The sequence below is a fragment of the Bubalus kerabau genome, chromosome X (genome assembly GCF_029407905.1).
Source record: "Bubalus kerabau isolate K-KA32 ecotype Philippines breed swamp buffalo chromosome X, PCC_UOA_SB_1v2, whole genome shotgun sequence".
Classification (NCBI taxonomy): Eukaryota; Metazoa; Chordata; class Mammalia; order Artiodactyla; family Bovidae; genus Bubalus; species Bubalus kerabau.
The window spans coordinates 44,661,740-44,680,263 of record NC_073647.1 but is presented as its reverse complement, the minus strand read 5'-3'; positions in this window follow the sequence as shown (position 1 = coordinate 44,680,263).

The window sequence follows — 18,524 nt, the reverse complement described above, 5'->3', positions numbered from 1 at the left end:
CAAACAGGTGGTTGCCAGAGGGGACAAGAGTGAGATATTAGAGGAAAAGATGAAGAGATTAAGAAGTACAAACTTTCAGCTACAAATTAAATGAGTCACAGATGTGAAAAGTACAGTATGGGGAACATAGTCAATAATTATATATGTGTATGGTGACAGATGGTAACTAGACGTATTGTGGTGATCATTTAAAAATGTATAAAAATATCAGACCACTGTGTTGTATACCAGGAACTAACATAGTGTTCTAGGTCAATTACACTGCAAAAATAAACTCATAGACAAAGAGATCAGATTTGTGGTTAGCACAGGTGAGTGGGGGTGGTGGGGAAACGGATGAAGGCAGTCAAAAGATACAAACTCCAAGTTAAAGATAAATAAGTTACAGAGATGTAACATACAACGTGACAAAAATATAACTAACACTATTGTATATTATACATGAAAGCTGTTAAGAGATCAAATCCTAAGAGTTCTTGTCACAAGGAAAAAAATCTTTTAAAATTTCCCTTCTCCAGCTTTTCTCTGTCTTCTGGGTATACTCCAGTCTGTCAGTCCATGGCACCCAGAAACAAGCCTATTACATTATCACAGGAAGAGCCAGGCTACACACATTGCTGATTATTTTGACCATTTTAAACAAAAGGTATATTTAAAGCTTAAAAAGAAATTAACTCAAAGAAGAAGAGAAAGCTATCATCAGTGAAAGGGAAAGCACAACTTTCTAGCCTGATAGGGACATAAACAAAGACAAATGTATTTCTTCAGAAATTTTCTTTTAAGTAGCTCAAAGAACTTTTATAGCAGTCTAAAAATCCCTGCAAGGCAAGCAGACCACTTCAGGTGAAGAAACTGAGGCTCAGGGGTGTGCCAAGGTCACAGTGCTGGGGCCAAAAAACAGTTGTTTTCTAGCCCTTGCTTCTTCTCATTAGAAGAGGATGCCATCTAATGAAGAGACTCACCTAACGCTTGGTAGTTATTGCATACAATTCCACATAACAGACCATAAACTCATTATCTTGGCTGCCAATCCTGATGACAATAATCCTTTCTAATATGAAGATAATCACCCAAACCTGTGATTATGTAGATAAATTTGGACATAGAACAACAACAGAGTCATGAATCCAACTGTTTTGATTTGGCCTTGAACCATACATTGGTGCTGACAGTTGAAAGTGGGATATATCTAACATTCTGACAACCCACTGGGGAGACCTAGCTTGTGGTGCGGAAGTGTTGGTATGGGTAGGCAGGAAAACCATCCTCCCATGGGACAGTTAGCATCTCCTCACAGATAACGAGCAGAGCGCTTAAATACAGTGCCTTTTGTTAGTAGTTAAACTTCCTATTTGACTCAAACTTTCTCTCAAGTACAGAGTGTCTTTGGATATTTCAAGTTAAGAGGAGAACAGTACTTCGTCTTACTTAAAGAACCTCCAGTCTCCCTGTTGGCTAGGGCCCATTGGAGTCTCAGCAGCATCAGAGAATCCAGTACAACAGAAATAATGATACAGTTTTAAAATAAACAAAGAGTGTTCTTTCTGCAAAGTGAAATTGAGCACAAGAGTGGAAATTTGGGGCTTTTTAGGGATAGTGGTACAGATAGATATGTGGAGCAAGACTCCCCGAGCACCCGATCTCTGATATCAGCAGCCAAACTGGAGGACCAGTCTCTTGCTCCACCTGGTTCACCTGGTCTTCCTGGGTCTGCTGGTACTGCTCATACTGCTGTTACTACTGGTCCCCCAGGCCCTTCTGGTCCACCTGGCCCACCCAGCCTACCTGATACTCTTGTTCTTTCTGGCCCTTCTCGTCTTCTTGGTCCTTGTTTTCTTGACCAGTCCAGTTCTCTTGGACTTCCTCATGGTTTTCTTCATCTTCTTGATATTCATGGTTCTCATGGACATTCTTGTCTGACTCTTCAGTATCATCCATAACACTCACCTTGTGTACATGCTTCAACTCATACACATGAGTCACATGTCCCATCTCAGGTTCTGATTCAAAGCTCTGCCTCGAGTACATTTCTGAGGAAGAAAAAATTGGAATTCATAATGAAAAAGGCTAAATTACTAACATCCCCAAACAGATTACACAGATTTCTCTGTTTATTTCTTGTTATATATTATAGAAACAGGAAGGTACACTTTTACTCCATGTTATGCATTAGATGCACCAGGTACCAGGAGTAATTCAGAACATTATTTAAAAATCTGTTCACATTTGAAGTCCATACACCCAAGCATAAGCAGGCATCCAACCCATTCACATTGTGTCTTTTCATTATAAAAGTTCTTTTGGCTCTGCTACTTGAATTTGGTATGTTTCAACTAATCAAATCAAGTCAAACCTAGTCATAAGGCACTTCTGAAAAACTAGATTCCCAAGCAGACAGGATCTTGGATCTGCCTGAAGTGCTCTTGGAGGTGGTGTGACATGACTTTCCTTCAGCATCCCCCAGAACATTATTTGAATAATGCAAAATGATAGAATCATTTCAGTACAGAGTTTGGCAGTTCTCTTCACACACACTTCCCACAGGACCCAGTAGTCCCACTCCCAAGAATTTACCCAAATGCTTTAAAAGTGTATAGGCGCACAAAAAAACCTCTATGCAAATGTTTTAGTAGCTCTATTTATAATCACCAAAAACTTGGAACCAATCCAGATGTTCTTCTTCAGATGAATGAATTAAAAAAAAAAAAAAAAACACCGTGGTACATTCATAAAATGAAGTACTACTCAGCAAGAAAAAAGGAATGAACCACTGATTCACACATTTGAATCTTAAATGCATTATGTTAGCAGAGACAGGCCAAAAAGGCTAGACACTGTATGATTCCATTTACATGACATTCTGGTAAAAGGAAACCAGAGATCAATGGAGTAGAGATCAATGGTTGCCAGAGGATGGGGGACAGAGTTTGAGTTCAAAGAGGCAGCACAAAGGAATTTGGGAGGTGGCAGAGCTGTTCTGTTTGTACTGTGGTGATAACTGTATGACTTTGCCTTTGTCAAGAACTGTACACCTCAAAGAGCGGATTTTACAGTGTGTAAACTAAATTGGTCTTACACATTTTCAAAATCACAGTCATGGGCTCATGGACTTTGCCCATGCTCCACCAAAAACAATTGGTTAGAAAGGATTTTTCTTCTTTTTTAAAAAATTTTAATTAGAAGATAATTACTTAACAATATTGTGATGGCTTTTGCCATCCATCAACATGAATAGGCTATACGTATACATATGTCCCCTCCCTCTTAAATGCCCCTCCCACCTCCCTCCCCATCCCACGTCTCTAGGTTGTCGCAGAGCACCACAGAGACTTTGGGTTCCCTGCGTCATACAGCAAATTCCCACTGGCTATCTAGTGTACATATAGTGTACATATATATATGTATATGTTTCAATGGTATTCTCTCAAATCATCCCACACTCTCCTTCCCCTACTGTGTCCAAAAGTCCTTTCTTTATGTCTGTGTCTCCTTTGTTGCTCTGCAAATAGGATCGTTAGTACTATCTTCTTAGATTCCATATATATGTGTTAATATATGGTACTTGTCTTTGTCTTAGAAGGATTTTTTAAACAAAGCTTTGAGACTGACAACAATACTGGAAGAATTTTTAACTAGAATATTTCAAAAATACAGGCATTACTTCTATATATGAGGATTCTACAAGTTATCAATGATAAGATCAGCTAATTGGAAGGCATGGTTTGCATTTTGCCTCCACTGTTGTTTTGTATTCTATTTTTCATACAATTATATTAATGAAATGTTTTTAATATTTAAACTTCTGTAGTAAATATCACTGTTTTTGAGAGACTATCACTTCACTCTTTAGTAACAATTCTTCTTATAGTACAGTTTTTTTTTTAAAAAGAGATTTCTTTGGACTGCAATTAATATACCATAGCAAAAAAGGCTGCATAAGTCTGAAAAGATAAGGTGCTACTCCTCCAAGGACTGAGATCTAGCACCAATCTTTAGATCAAAATTAAATGGGAGATTTACAATGTTGGTTAGTTTCAGGTGTAAAGCAACATGATTCAATTATATATATATTCTTTTCCCATATAGGTTATTGCAGAGTATTGAGTAGAGTCCTCTGTTCTATACAGTAGGTTCTTATTAGTTATCTTTTTTTATGAATAGTAGTGTGTATATCTCAGTCCCAATCTCACAATTTATCCCTTTCCCATGCTTCACCTTTGGTAACCATAATTTTGTTTTCTATGTCTGTGAGTCCATTTTTATCTAGATTCCACATATTTCAATAAAAACCTTAAAAAAATAAGTTGGAGATAATAATACCATTCCCAAACACTTGAACCATTGCTGAGATATTAATTTGCACTGCTCTCAAATCATCATTCACAAAAACTTACAGATGATGAAGAAAGTTACAATTCACTTTTGTGATTTCATACCATTATAAACAGAACACTATCTTCATTTGAAAAACTGTAACTACTCTGTAGGTCACTATTTTTCTTTTGATAGTCCCCATCCAAATGTTAAAATGTACCCACCAGGCGATGCAGATAGGCTTGGCAAGAGGGACACTGTGTTGAAGTCATCAGACATATTAGGATTTACATTAAAGGAGTCCGTAGAATCTGATGATTCAGAAAGTTCAGTCTCTGTGGTATTTTCTGGTTCCTAGGAATTTCCAAAAGGGAAGGAGAAGATGACATCTCAATTTGGTGACAAAGAGATATATAAAACAACAGAAAACACAGGTAGAACACAAACTTGGATATATTTCACATCATTTCTAACATTGTTTCAATAAATTGAATACCTAACAGAAAATTATCATGAAACATGTACTTGAAAAAAATTGCTGGAAGGTAACAACAAGCAGAGATTATGGGTGTCATATGCTATCCAACATCAAAACTCAGAAGAGAAATATGGTATAGATGTGGTAAAAGCACAAGCATAAGAAAAATGTGTACCAATCGAAGGCTGTTGCTATACAAACACACACACACACGTGTGTGTGTGCATTTCAGAGGTGTTGGTAGCATGCTAGTTCAGAAAAGTGGGAAGGCTGTAAGAGAACTACCCTCCACTGATGGGGCCATTTTTCTACAGATCTTCCACATGCAGACTAGGTTTAGAGAAAGGAAAGGACAATTGGGGGCTGTTTAACCACTTCTCTCTTTTTTATACAAACTAAAGTTGAAAGTATTATTAACAAAAGTACCTTTACTATATAGTAGCAGAGAGACAGCAATGACCCTGGGGAGCTTCTAGTGCAAACTCCCCATTTGATAGTGTCAAAAAGGAGGAGGTCATACAGCAAGTGAGAAGCAGAATGAGTGATATACTCCAGTGATTTCAAGCTCAGTCTAAGCTATCTGTTGTTTTAAACCATACACATTATATTCACACTTAGTGATCCACTTCCACTTACATAACAACTGGAGCCTTTCTGAATAGTCTGGGGCTCACTGTTCATATGAAATTTAAGTATCTAGTTTATCAGTGAAATCTTGGAAATCTCTGCCAAAAGATTGTGCATGTGTTTGTGTGTTTGTTTTAGACTAGATTAACACATAGACGCATGCTCATTTTTTCTTAAGGAAGCTGTTTGTTGGAGCACATTCATCTAGATCAGGTCCCAGCATTTGAACTTCAGGAAACTATGCAACTTCACTGTTCAAGTACAGTGTTGTGTACTCTTCAAAATGAGCAATATGTTTCTGAGGATGTGGTAATCTTTTCATTATGCTGAGAAAGATATTCGGCTGGGGAGATATTCATTAAGATATGATATGACCTCTCTTTCTCTGTCTTCTTGGTTATGCTCTTTATCATAGCTATATATCAATTTAATCACTAGCTCCTTGCTTCCTGGGTGATTTTCAAGGGAAATATATTTACTTGGATGTTAAGATGTCCATTTTTGTACATTCATAATTTTTAGCCCATCAACAGAAATGCAGTGAGTTTAAGTGATCTTAACTGATGGAATCATGTACAGTAATAGTAAATGGCTTGGGAAAAAATGAAGCAAAGAAACAAAGCAAAGAATCTTCTAGTTTAAAATACTGTTAGGATGAAGGCCTGAAGACAGTCTTTCAAAAGAGGCAGCTACAAGCTAAAAGGAAAGATGAAATGAACATGAACACATGGAGGCAGAAAAGCAAACAGTAAGCTCACACAAATTCAAGAGGACTTTCAGATTCATTTTTATTCCATAATTGTTTCCATGAATAATACATTAAAGGATTTAAAAGAGAAGTATGGCCTTTGAGGCTAGACATGGAGCAGGCTACCAATGCAGCCTCCAAGACCTGATGCAACTGTGAACTAGAAATGAGTGTATATCGCAAGGGCGGGACTCCAGAAGTTTCTCCCCCAATTTTAACATTTTCCCCATAAGCTGGCTTAAAACTCAACATTCAAAAAATGAAGATCGTGACATCCAGTCCCATCACTTCATGGCAAATAGATGGGGAAACAGTGGAAACACTGACAGACTATTTTCTTGGGCTCCAAAATCACTGCAGATGGTGACTGCAGCCAAGAAATTAAGACACTTGCTCCTTGGACAAAAAGCTATGACAAACCTAGACAGCATATTTAAAAGCAGAGACATTACTTTGCCAACAAAGGTCCATCTAGTCAAAGCTATGGTTTTTTTCTGTCATGTATGGATGTGAGAGTTGAACCACAAATAAAGCTGAACACTGAAGAATTGATGCTTTTGAACTGTAGTGTTGGAGAAGACTCTTGAGAGTCCCTTGGACTACAAGGAGATCAAACCAGTCCATACTAAAGGAAATCAGTCCTGAATATTCATTGGAAGGACTGATGCTGAAGCTGAAGCTCCAATCCTTTGGCCACCTGATGGGAAGGACTGACTCATTCGAAAAGACCCTGATGCTGGAAAAGATTGAAGGTGGGAGGAGAAGGGGATGACAGAGGATGAGATGGTTGGATGGCATCACCAACTCAATGGACATGAGTTTGATCAAGCTCTAGGAGTTGGTGATGAACAGGGAAGCCTGGTGTGCTGCAGTCCATGGGGTCGCAAAGAGTCAGACACGACTGAGCTACTGAACTGAACACTGTAGCTATAAAATCAATGGAAGAAGCTTTCATGATTGCTCCCTGAGTCAGGTTTGTCCTGTCCTCCTCATTAATACATAGCTTGGGTAAAGTGCTTCCAAGTCTCATGTACACTACAGTTCTCCTGCCCTACTCAGCCCCTGGTACAGGGTCAAAGCCAGCATCTTCTGAATAATTGCCTGCCACCTCCAGGCAGAATGGATTTGAGTGGAAAAGCATTCTGAAAATGTACAAGTTCCAATTTTGCCAAAATGCCTATGTAGTGCAACACAGTTCAGGAACAACAGATCTCTACAGATGGGTGACAGAATGTCAATAGCTGGCAACAACTCATCTAAACTCATCGTTAAAATAAAGTCTTTGGGACAGAGTCAGTTAATGACAATGTGCTTTGGATTAGCATGGTGGAGAGGTCTGACAGAATGTGGCCCAGTGGAGAAGGGAATGGCAAACCACTTCAGTATTCTTGCCTTGAGAACCCCATGAACAGTATGAAAAGGCAAAATGATAGGATACTGAAAGAGGAACTCCACAGGTCAGTAGGTGCCCAATATGCTACTGGAGATCAGTGAAGAAATAACTCCAGAAAGAATGAAGGGATGGAGCCAAAGCAAAAACAATACCCAGCTGTGGATGTGACTGTTGATAGAGGCAAGGTCCGATGCTGTAAAGAGCAATATTGCATAGGAACCTGGAATGTCAGGTCCATGAATCAAGGCAAATTGGAAGTGGTCAAACAAGAGATGGCAAGAGTGAACGTCAACATTCTAGGAATCAGCAAACTAAAATGGACTAGAATGGGTGAATTTAACTCAGATGACCATTATATCTACTACTGCGGGCAAGAATCCCTCAGAAGAAATGGAATAGCCATTATGGTCAACAGAAGAGTTCAAAATGCAGTACTTGGATGCAATCTCAAAAACGACAGAATGATCTCTGTTTGTTTCCAAGGCAAACCATTCAATATCACAGTAATCCAAGTCTATGCCCCAACTAGTAACGCTGAAGAAGCTGAAGTTGAACGGTTCTATGAAGACCTACAAGACCTTTTAGAACTAACACCCAAAAAAGATGTCCTTTTCATTATAGGGGACTGGAATGCAAAAGTAGGACATCAAGAAACACCTGGAGTAACAGGCAAATTTGGCCTTGGAATACGGAATGAAGCAGGGGAAAGGCTAATAGAGTTTTGCCAAGAAAATGCACTGGTAATAGCAAACACCCTTTTCCAACAACACAAGAGAAGACTCTACACATGGACATCACCAGATGGTCAACACTGAAATCAGACTGATTATATTCTTTGCAGCCAAAGATGGAGAACCTCTATACAGTCAACAAAAACAAGACTGGGAGCTGACTGGCTCAGATCATGAACTCCTTATTGCCAAATTCAGACTGAAATGGAAGAAAGTAGGGAAAACCACTAGACCATTCAGGTATGACCTAAATCAAATCCCTTATGATTATACAGTGGAAGTGAGAAATACATTTAAGGGACTAGATCTGATAGATAGAGTGCCTGATGAACTATGGACAGAGGTTCGTGACACTGTACAGAAGACAGGGATCAAGACCATCCCCATGGAAACAAAATGCAAAAAAGCAAAATGCCTGTCTGGGGAGGCCTTACAAATAGCTGTGAAAAGACGAGAAGCCAAAAGCAAAGGAGAAAAGGAAAGATATAAGCATCTGAATGCAGAGTTCCAAAGAATAGCAAGGAGAGATAAGAAAGCCTTCCTCAGTGATCAATGCAAAGAAATAGAGGAAAACAACAGAATGGGAAAGACTAGAGATCTCTTCAAGAAAACTAGAGATACCAAGGGAACATTTCATGCAAAGATGGGCTCGATAAAGGACAGAAATGGTATGGACCTAACAGAAGCAGAAGATATTAAGAAGAGGTGGCAAGAATACACAGAAAAACTGTACAAAAAAGAGCTTCATGACCCAGATAATCACAATGGTGTGATCACTCACCTAGAGCCAGACATCCTGGAATGTGAAGTCAAGTGGGCCTTAGGAAGCATCACTATGAACAAAGCTAGTGGAGGTGATGGAATTCCAGTTGAGCTATTTCAAATCCTAAAAGATGATGCTGTGAAAGTGCTGCACTCAATATGCCAGCAAATTTGGAAAACTCAGCAGTGGCCACAGGACTGGAAAAGGTCAGTTTTCATTCCAATCCCAAAGAAAGGCAATGCCAAAGAACACTCAAACTACTGCACAATTGCACTCATCTCACACGCTAGTAAAGTAGTGCTCAAAATTCTCCAAGCCAGGCTTCAGCAATATGTGAACCGTGAACTTCCAGATGTTCTAGCTGGTTTTAGAAAAGGCAGAGGAACCAGAGATCAAATTGCCAACATCCGCTGGATCATCAAAAAAGCAAGAGAATTCCAGAAAAACATCTATTTCTGCTTTATTGACTATGCCAAAGCCTTTGACTGTGTGGATCACAAGAAACTGTGGAAAATTCTTCAAGAGATGGGAATACCAGACCACCTGACCTGCCTCTTGATAAATTTGTATCCAGGTCAGGAATCAACAGTTAGAACTGGACATGGAACAACAGACTGGTTCCAAATAGGAAAAGGAGTACGTCAAGGCTGTATATTGCCACCCTGCTTATTTAACTTATATGCAGAGTACATCATGAGAAACGCTGGGCTGGAAGAAGCACAAGCTGGAATCAAGATTGCCAGGAGAAATATCAATAACCTCAGATATGCAGATGACACCACCCTTATGGCAGAAAGTGAAGAGGAACTAAAAAGCCTCTGGATGAAAGTGAAAGTGGAGAGTGAAAAAGTTGGCTTAAAGCTCAACATTCAGAAAATGAACATCATGGCATCTGGTCCCATCACTTCATGGGAAATAGATGGGGAAACAGTGGAAATAGTGTCAGACTTTATTTTTCTGGGCTCCAAAATCACTGCAGATGGTGACTGCAGCCATGAAATTAAAAGACGCTTACTCCTTGGAAGGAAAGTTATGACCAACGTAGATAGCATATTGAAAACCAGAGACATTACTTTGCCAACAAAGGCCCTTCTAGTTAAGGCTATGGTTTTTCCAGTGGTCATGTATGGATGTGAGAGTTGGACTGTGAAGAAATCTGAGAGCCAAAGAATTGATGCTTTTGAACAGTGGTGTTGGAGAAGACTCTTGAGAGTCCCTTGGACTGCAAGGAGATCCAACCAGTCCATTCTGAAGGAGATCAGCCCTGGGATTTCTTTGGAAGGAATGATGGTGAAGCTGAAACTCCAGTACTTTGTCCACCTCATGTGAAGAATTGACTCACTGGAAAAGGCTCTGATGCTGGGAGGGATTGGGGGCAGGAGGAGAAGGGGACGACAGAGGATGAGATGGCTGGATGGTATCACTGACTCGATGGACATGAGTCTCAGTGAACTCTGGGAGTTGGTGATGGACAGGGAGGCCTGGCGTGCTGTGATTCATGTAGTCTCAAAGAGTCGGACACGACTGAGCGACTGAACTGAACTGAGCATTGATACTACTACTTAAAGCCACTGCTGTTCAAACAGTGAAGTGGTGGTTTTGTGGAGAGAACTTTGTTCTCAATACTTTGCCTTGTTCTCAATTCCCTGCCAGTTGGAAAAGTGAAGTGAAAGTCACTCAGTCGTGTCCAACTCTTTGCGATCCCATGGACTATACAGTCCATGGAATTCTCCAGGCCAGAATACTGGAGTGGCTAGCCTTTCCCTTCTCCAGGGGATCTTCCCAACCCAGGGATCGAACCCAGGTCTCCCATACTGTAGGCGGATTCTTTACCAACTGAGCTATCAGGGAAGCCTTTTAGTAGCTGCTCTCAACAGAACTTGCTTTATTAAATATAACATAGTGCATAGTAACAGCCAACAGATCAAAATATTATGATACCTGGCAGGGACCAAGGTATGCTTTGTGTGGTTTTCTTCACTCTTCTTTTGCTTAGATTCAGTTGAGATCCTTGAATCTCTGGGTTCACGGCTTTTATCAAATGTGGACAAATCTCTGGCCATTATTATTTCAAATATTTTTTCTTGTGCTTCCCTCTACATTTCAGAGACTACATTTACATGTACATTTGGCTACTTGAAAAGTTTCTACCAGCCAATTGATACACTTTTCTTTTTTCTTGTTCTTTTTAAACTTTTTTTTCTCTTTATTTGGAGAATTCTATTATAACGTCTTTAAATTTCCCAATCTAACTAATACAGTGTTTCAGGTTTAAAAATAAAATTAAATTAAAAAAAAATCTGCAAGGTTTAATCTGCCATCAATCCCATCCAGTGTTGTTTTCATTGCTCGAATTTTAACTTGAGACTTTATCCCATCTTCCACATCTCTACTTGAAAATTTGAACATATGTAACACATATGTTAATATCCCTGTCCACTAATTCTAAAACCTGTATTGGATCTGGGTGAGTTTTTATTGATTGGGTTTTCTCTTCAATAAGAGTTACATATTATTGCTTTTTTAAATGCCTGGTAATCTTTGACTAGATGCCAAATATTGTTAATTTTATTTATTGGATTATGGATCATTTTGCATTCCTAGAAACACTCTATCTTTGTTTTGGAATGTAGTTAAATTACTTGAAAACAATTTGGCCCATTTGCTGTTGCTGTTGTTCAGTCAATCAGTCGTGTCCAACTCTTTGCAACCCCATGGACTGTAGTACACCAGGCTTCCCTGTCCTTCACCATCTCCCAGAGTTTACTCAAACTCATGTCCATTGAGTTGGTGATGCCAGCCAACTATCTCATCCTCTGTCGTCCCCTTCTCCTCCTGCCTTCTATCTTTATCAGAATCCAGTTCTTTTCTAATGAGTCGGCTCACATCAGGTGGCCAAATTATTAGCTTTAGCATTAGTCCCTCCAATGAATATTCAGGGTTGATTTCCTTTAGGATCCCTTTGGTCTTGCCTTAATGACTTGATAGTCAGAACCAGAGCAATAGTCACCCTGGGGCTAACTTTCCCCCATAACTGAGGCAAGATCTCTCTGTGTACTCTTATGCCTCGTGTCCTGTGTATTATGAGAATTTCCAGTGTGGCAGATAGAAACAGGAAGCATTACTGACCCTGTAAGAATTCTGGCACTGTTTCCTCTAATTTCTTGAGTGGTTCTCTCCCCTTACAGATCCCCATAGCAACCTTCATCCATGCAGCCCTCTCCTCTCTGGTAATCTGCAAGCAACTTTAGACTATCTAGTCTCACCTCAGTATCCTCAGCTCAGGAATTCTACTGGGATCACTGTGTGTCCTCCCTCTTGGCTACATGGCCTGGAAACTCTCTAGGTAGTAAGTTATGGCAATTGCAGGGCTCATTTCATTCATTTCCTATCTCTTAAGAGTCCCTGTCTTTTGTTGCCTTCTGTCCATTATCGTGAAAACTGTTATGTCATATTTTTTGTTTTTTATTTTTGGCTGTTTTGGGCAGGAAAGTCAATCTGGTCCCTGTTGCTCCATCTTGATTGGAAACACAAGTCCCTTAATACCATAGTATATTGCCCAGTTATTGAAATGACTAAATTTGAGACTGTCCAAAGACAGACTTTAGCAATAAGTGATGACCAAAGGAAATGGAGTAGCAGGCAAGCTATCATTTATAACAAAGTTAAAAACAGAAGTGATGGTAGACCAAGACTGAATGGAAATAGCAAAATTAAATAGCAATTGTGCCATTGTGATAAGATTATGAGATTCTTTAAAAAAAACAAACTTACCTTTAAATGTTAAAATTACTTAGGTTTTATAAAGTGAGAGTTTTTTTAATCCAACTTTCCTCAAAACACTAAGTTGAAGGACTGGATTCTTCACACATAGCACACAACAGGTCCTGGGTAAATATTTGTTGACAGACTGATGAAGTCAGGCTGTCAGCTATGTAGATGTCAGACTGATGGCCAGAGCTATATGGATGTCTTGGCCTCTTTTCCTAGCATAACTGAAATTAGTTTGTGTATAAACAGAGCATTGTTCCACTTAAATTAACTTTGTTCTACCTAATTTCCTTGCTGTTTCATACCATCTTGAACAGAAAGCTGGGTTAAGCAGAGGTACCTCTTCAGAAGGGAGAAGTTTTATCTACACAGAAGTAGCTTATTGAATGAGCAAGAGTTAGAAAATATAATAGAAAATCCAGCACTTCATATTGAAAATACATGTTCATAGTATTTCCATGTTACAGAAGAACTTAAATACTAAAAACACCTGCTGTCTGCACAGTCTCATGAATGTGAACACTTTTAAGCAAAATCACATGAAAGGCTGAAAGCCAAAGTGACAGTCTACACATCCAACCTGTCAATATTGTTCTTTAAATCCCTTTACCAGACATTTGAAGAGTGCTATAAAAATAGACTGTTTCATCATACAATATTCTTTTGTGTATTTAATATTTATGAACACCTACTATGTGTGGCCAGTACTGTTCAAGGTGTTTGGTGACATGCTGATGAACAATACTACCCCTGCTCTCATAGAAGATTCATTCTATTGCAGGAATACAGACAATATCCTGAGACGGGTTTGGCTAAAAAGTTCACTCAGGTTTTTTGTAACATCATGTGGAAAAACTCAAGTAAACTTTTTGGCCAGTTCAATAAATGCAGTTCCTTTGAGTGTTACCTAATCTTTATGAGGTAGCCTGGCAGAGATTATTACCACTCCCATTTTACACATAATGAAACTGAAGCTTCCCATGGTAAAATAACATTCTCCAGGTCACATAATTAATTGGTAAATGGCAGAATCAGGAATTGAGCTCTTATCTTCTGATACCCAAGCCGTCTTTTCTCTCTATAGTACTATCACCACCACACTGAATCAGCCTAGTAGCTATGTTATATGCACCCATGGAGTAACAAGTAAGGTGAAAGACTATTCATTGGGGAAGGCTTCCTGGGATGGTTATTTGTTGTTCTATATCTGGTTTTCTTGCACTTCGATCTTATCCCCCAGGCTAGAATTTAGATTATTGAGGGCAGACCCAAGTTTCATATTTCTATTCAGGTATATCCCTATAGGGTTCTCGAGCGGAACGTCTGGTGAATGGATAATTGGATAATACATTTAATGGCTTAAGGAAAGGATGGAGGACAATTCACATTAATTAGGGATTCGTTCTACCCATAATTGGCAGAGGACTCTGCCATCTCATGAGTCTACTCACATAGCCTATAGGAGCAGGCTATAGGCTATATAACCTCTGATTTCAAAATGCACTCACAAGTCAAAAAGACTTGGAATGATGTCTGGCACAGAGGCTAGCTTAATTCTTTGTAAAGCTACTACAGGGACCATTCCAAGCATGGCTGTTACTGCTTCCAATAAGAAATAACTATAAAATGGCAACTATGGAATACCACTCATGTTCTGTGTCCATATGGGATACTTCAAATTAAAAACCTTTATATGTAGGTCGAGGGAGGCTGAAATTGCCACCCCAAAATATGACTTGTTGGCATAAGGGTTATTTTGAGCTGGTTATTTCTAAGAAACAGCAGGCAGAGGAGGAGCTCTGAAAACCAATAGAAGTTACCCTTTTGTAAGATACATTTATATTTATAAGGGAAATCTCCATTTATAAGTGTGTCTCCCTTTCTGCACCAGGTAGAAAAGGATGACTCTTAGTTTCTAGAAACTTATTAATGCAGAAGGCCAGGACTTAAATCTGCAGAAAACCTTAACCCTTGTTTACTGTATCCCCACTACTGACTCCCCACTCCCATCACCTTCTTTTATCTTAGCTGAAAACGGTATTCAAGGTGGTGGCTTGAGTCATTTCAGAGAGTTATTCAATATTATTGGGTCTCTCCCATGTATGTAAGAGATATATAAATACCCATTACTAAGCTTCTATTCGTCTTTCTCCTGTTAATCCTGTCTTAATTACAGGGGCATCTTACCTGAGAACCTAGAAGGGTAGCAGGAAAATTCTTTTCTTCCCCCACCTTGGCCACACACATTAACTAAACAGTCAACATTATGGAAATAAAGCATGACTCTATGTACTCAATGTACGTACTTCTACATCAGTAATTTCAAATTCTGAGGATTCCATTCCAAAACGTCCTGTTTCCTCTTGATTACTCCTATAAATAGGTGAAAAGAGAGATGGTCATCACTTCATGGGAAATAGATGGAGAAACAGTGTCAGACTTTATTTTTTTGGGCTCCAAAATCACTGCAGATGGTGACTGCAGCCATGAAATTAAAAGATGCTTACTCCTTGGAAGGAAAGTTATGACCAACCTAGATAGCATATTGAAAAGCAGAGACATTACTTTGCCAACAAAGGTCCGTCTAGTCAAGGCTATGGTTTTTCCAGTGGTCATGTATGGATGTGAGAGTTGGACTGTGAAGAAATCTGAGCATCGAAGAATTGATGCTTTTGAACTGTGGTGTTGGAGAAGACTCTTGAGAGTCCCTTGGACTGCAAGGAGATCCAACCAGTCCATTCTGAAGGAGATCAGCCCTGGGTGTTCTTTGGAAGGAATGATGGTGAAGCTGAAACTCCAGTACTTTGGCCACCTCATGCGAAGAGTTGACACATTGGAAAAGACTCTGATGCTGGGAGGGATTGGGTGCAGGAGGAGAAGGGGATGACAGAGGATGAGATGGCTGGATGGCATCACTGACTCGATGGATGTGAGCCTGGGTGAACTCCGGGAGTTGGTGATGGACAGGGAGGCCTGGCGTGCTGTGATTCATGGGGTCACAAAGAGTCGGACACGACTGAGTGACTGAACTGAACTAAAACACATCGCGCTTAGCACTAAATTCTCTGTAATACAGTAAAAATGAGGTTCTGTTAAGAAAAAAAACAAACACCCCAAATGGTATCACTTGTGTTAAAACCCATGTTACTAAACCCAGATTTAATGCCTAACCTAACTGCAGTCTCAGCCTTTACCAGCAGTGGAATCTTAATCAACCAGTTTGGAACTTCCTAGTCAGCACCAATTAAGTAATCTGTCACATGCTCCTTTCTATCCCCCAAAGGAAGAAGAATGTCCTGGCCCCAAAATAATCCTTTCTTTGCTTTTGCTACTAATTCCCTGGCCCCACTCCTCTTCCTATAAAAAAACTTCCATTCTATATAACTCTTGGGATGCTGCCCAATTCATGAATCGCCTCATAAAGTCAATTAGATCTTCATATTTATTCAGTTAAATTTTGTTTTTTTAACAGTTCAAACAAGAAAAAAAATCTCTTTTATTTTTCTTTTTTTCTCTTTTTTTTAAAAAAAATTATTGATAATATATTTATAGGTGAGTGGGAAAATATAGAACAAAGTTACATATAGTTCTACCATATATTACAATTATTTTGAAGTAGGTAAACTAAGATTTTTAGTTGGAGTTTTAATATCAAACTCTCAGAAACTAACAGAATGGATATATAGAAAAGTAGAAGGATATAGTAGACCTGAAAAGCACTGTAAACCAATTAATTCAACACAGTTAAGATTTATACCATTTTCACACAAGAGTAGGATACAAATTCTTTTAAATTCCCATAGACTATAAACTAGGAGACACTGGAACATATCCAGGGATGTAAAACTAGGTGGTCTAAAGGTATTGAAATCATAGAGTCTGTTCTCTTATCACTGTGGAATTATGTTAGAAATCAATATCAAAAGATATTTGAAAATAACCCATATATTTTCAAGTGCAATGTGACATTTACCAAGAGAGATCTTTGACTTAGCCACTGAAAGCATCAATAAAGTTAAGACTGAAAAAAACACAGAGGGTGACTGCAGAGAAGAAAGCATTTAAATGAGAAATTAGCATCAAAGATACTTAAAAAAAACCATGTATTTGGAAATTAAATGTCTACTTTTAAATGATGGGTGTATCTAAGAAGCCATAACAAGGAAAATTAGACCTAAGAATACAAAGAAATACTATTCATTAAAAAAGAAATTAACATATGATACACTAATATTAACTCTCTTATTTTTCTTAATACATAACATCGTCAATCTTTGAGGTGTCACTTTTCCTACAGAGAAAGTAGTTCTGCACCATATTTATAATAAAGTAAGTCATATTTATAATAAAGTAAGGCTTCAGCAATACGTGAACCATGAACTTCCAGATGTTCAAGCTGGTTTTAGAAAAGGCAGAGGAAGCAGAGATCAAATTGCCAACATCCGCTGGATCATCAAAAAAGCAAGAGAGTTCCAGAAAAACATCTATTTCTGCTTTATTGACTATGCCAAAGCCTTTGACTGTGTGGATCACAATAAACTGTGGAAAATTCTGAAAGAGATGGGAATACCAGACCACCTGACCTGCCTCTTGAGAAACCTGTATTCAGATCAGGAAGCAACAGTTAGAACTAGACATGGAACAACCGAATGGTTCCAAATAGGAAAAGGAGTACGTCAAGGCTGTATATTGTCACCCTGCTTATTTAACTTGTATGCAGAGTACATCATGAGAAATGCTGGGCTGGAAGAAGCACAAGCTGGAATCAAGATTGCTGGGAGAAATATCAATAACCTCAGATATGCAGATGACACCACCCTTATGGCAGAAAGTGAAGAGGAACTAAAAAGCCTCTTTTTTTTAATTTTATTTTATTTTTAAACTTTACATAACTGTATTAGCCTCTTGATGAAAGTGAAAGAGGAGAGTGAAAAAGCTGGCTTAAAACTCAACATTCAAAAATCAAAGATCATGGCATCCGACCCCATCACTTCATGGCAAATATATGGGGAAACAGTGTCAGATTTTATTTTCTGGGGCTCCAAAATCGCTGCAGATGGTGATTGCAGCCATGAAATTAAAGACACTTCCTCCTTGGAAGAAAAGTTATGACCAACCTAGATAGCATATTAAAAAACAGCAACATTACTTCGCTGACAAAGGTCTGTCTAGTCAAAGCTATAGTTTCTCCAGTAGTCATGTATGGATGTGAGAGTTGGAGTATAAAGAATGCCAAGTGCCAAAGAATCGATGCTTTTGAACTGTGGTGTTGGAGAAGACTCTTGAGAGTACCTTGGAAAGCAAGGAGATCAAACCAGTCAATCCTAAAGGAAGTCAATCCTGAATATTCATTGGAAGGACTGATGCTGAAGCTGAATATCCAATACTTTGGCCACCTGATGTGAAGAACTGACTCATTGGAAAAGACCCTGATGCTGGCAAAGCTTGAAGGCAGGAGAAAAGGCTGAAAAAGGATAAGATGGTTGGATGGTATCACCGACTGGATGGACATGAGTTTGAGCAAGCTCCAGGAGTTAGTGATGGACAGGGAAGCCTGGCGTGCTGCAGTCAATGGGATCACAAAGAGGCTGATGGAACTGAGCAACTGAACTGAACTGAACATCTTTGCAGGATTCTCCTCACAGCTCTGTACAAGATAACACTTCACCGAAACAAGATGAAAGGGGAATTCACCAGGG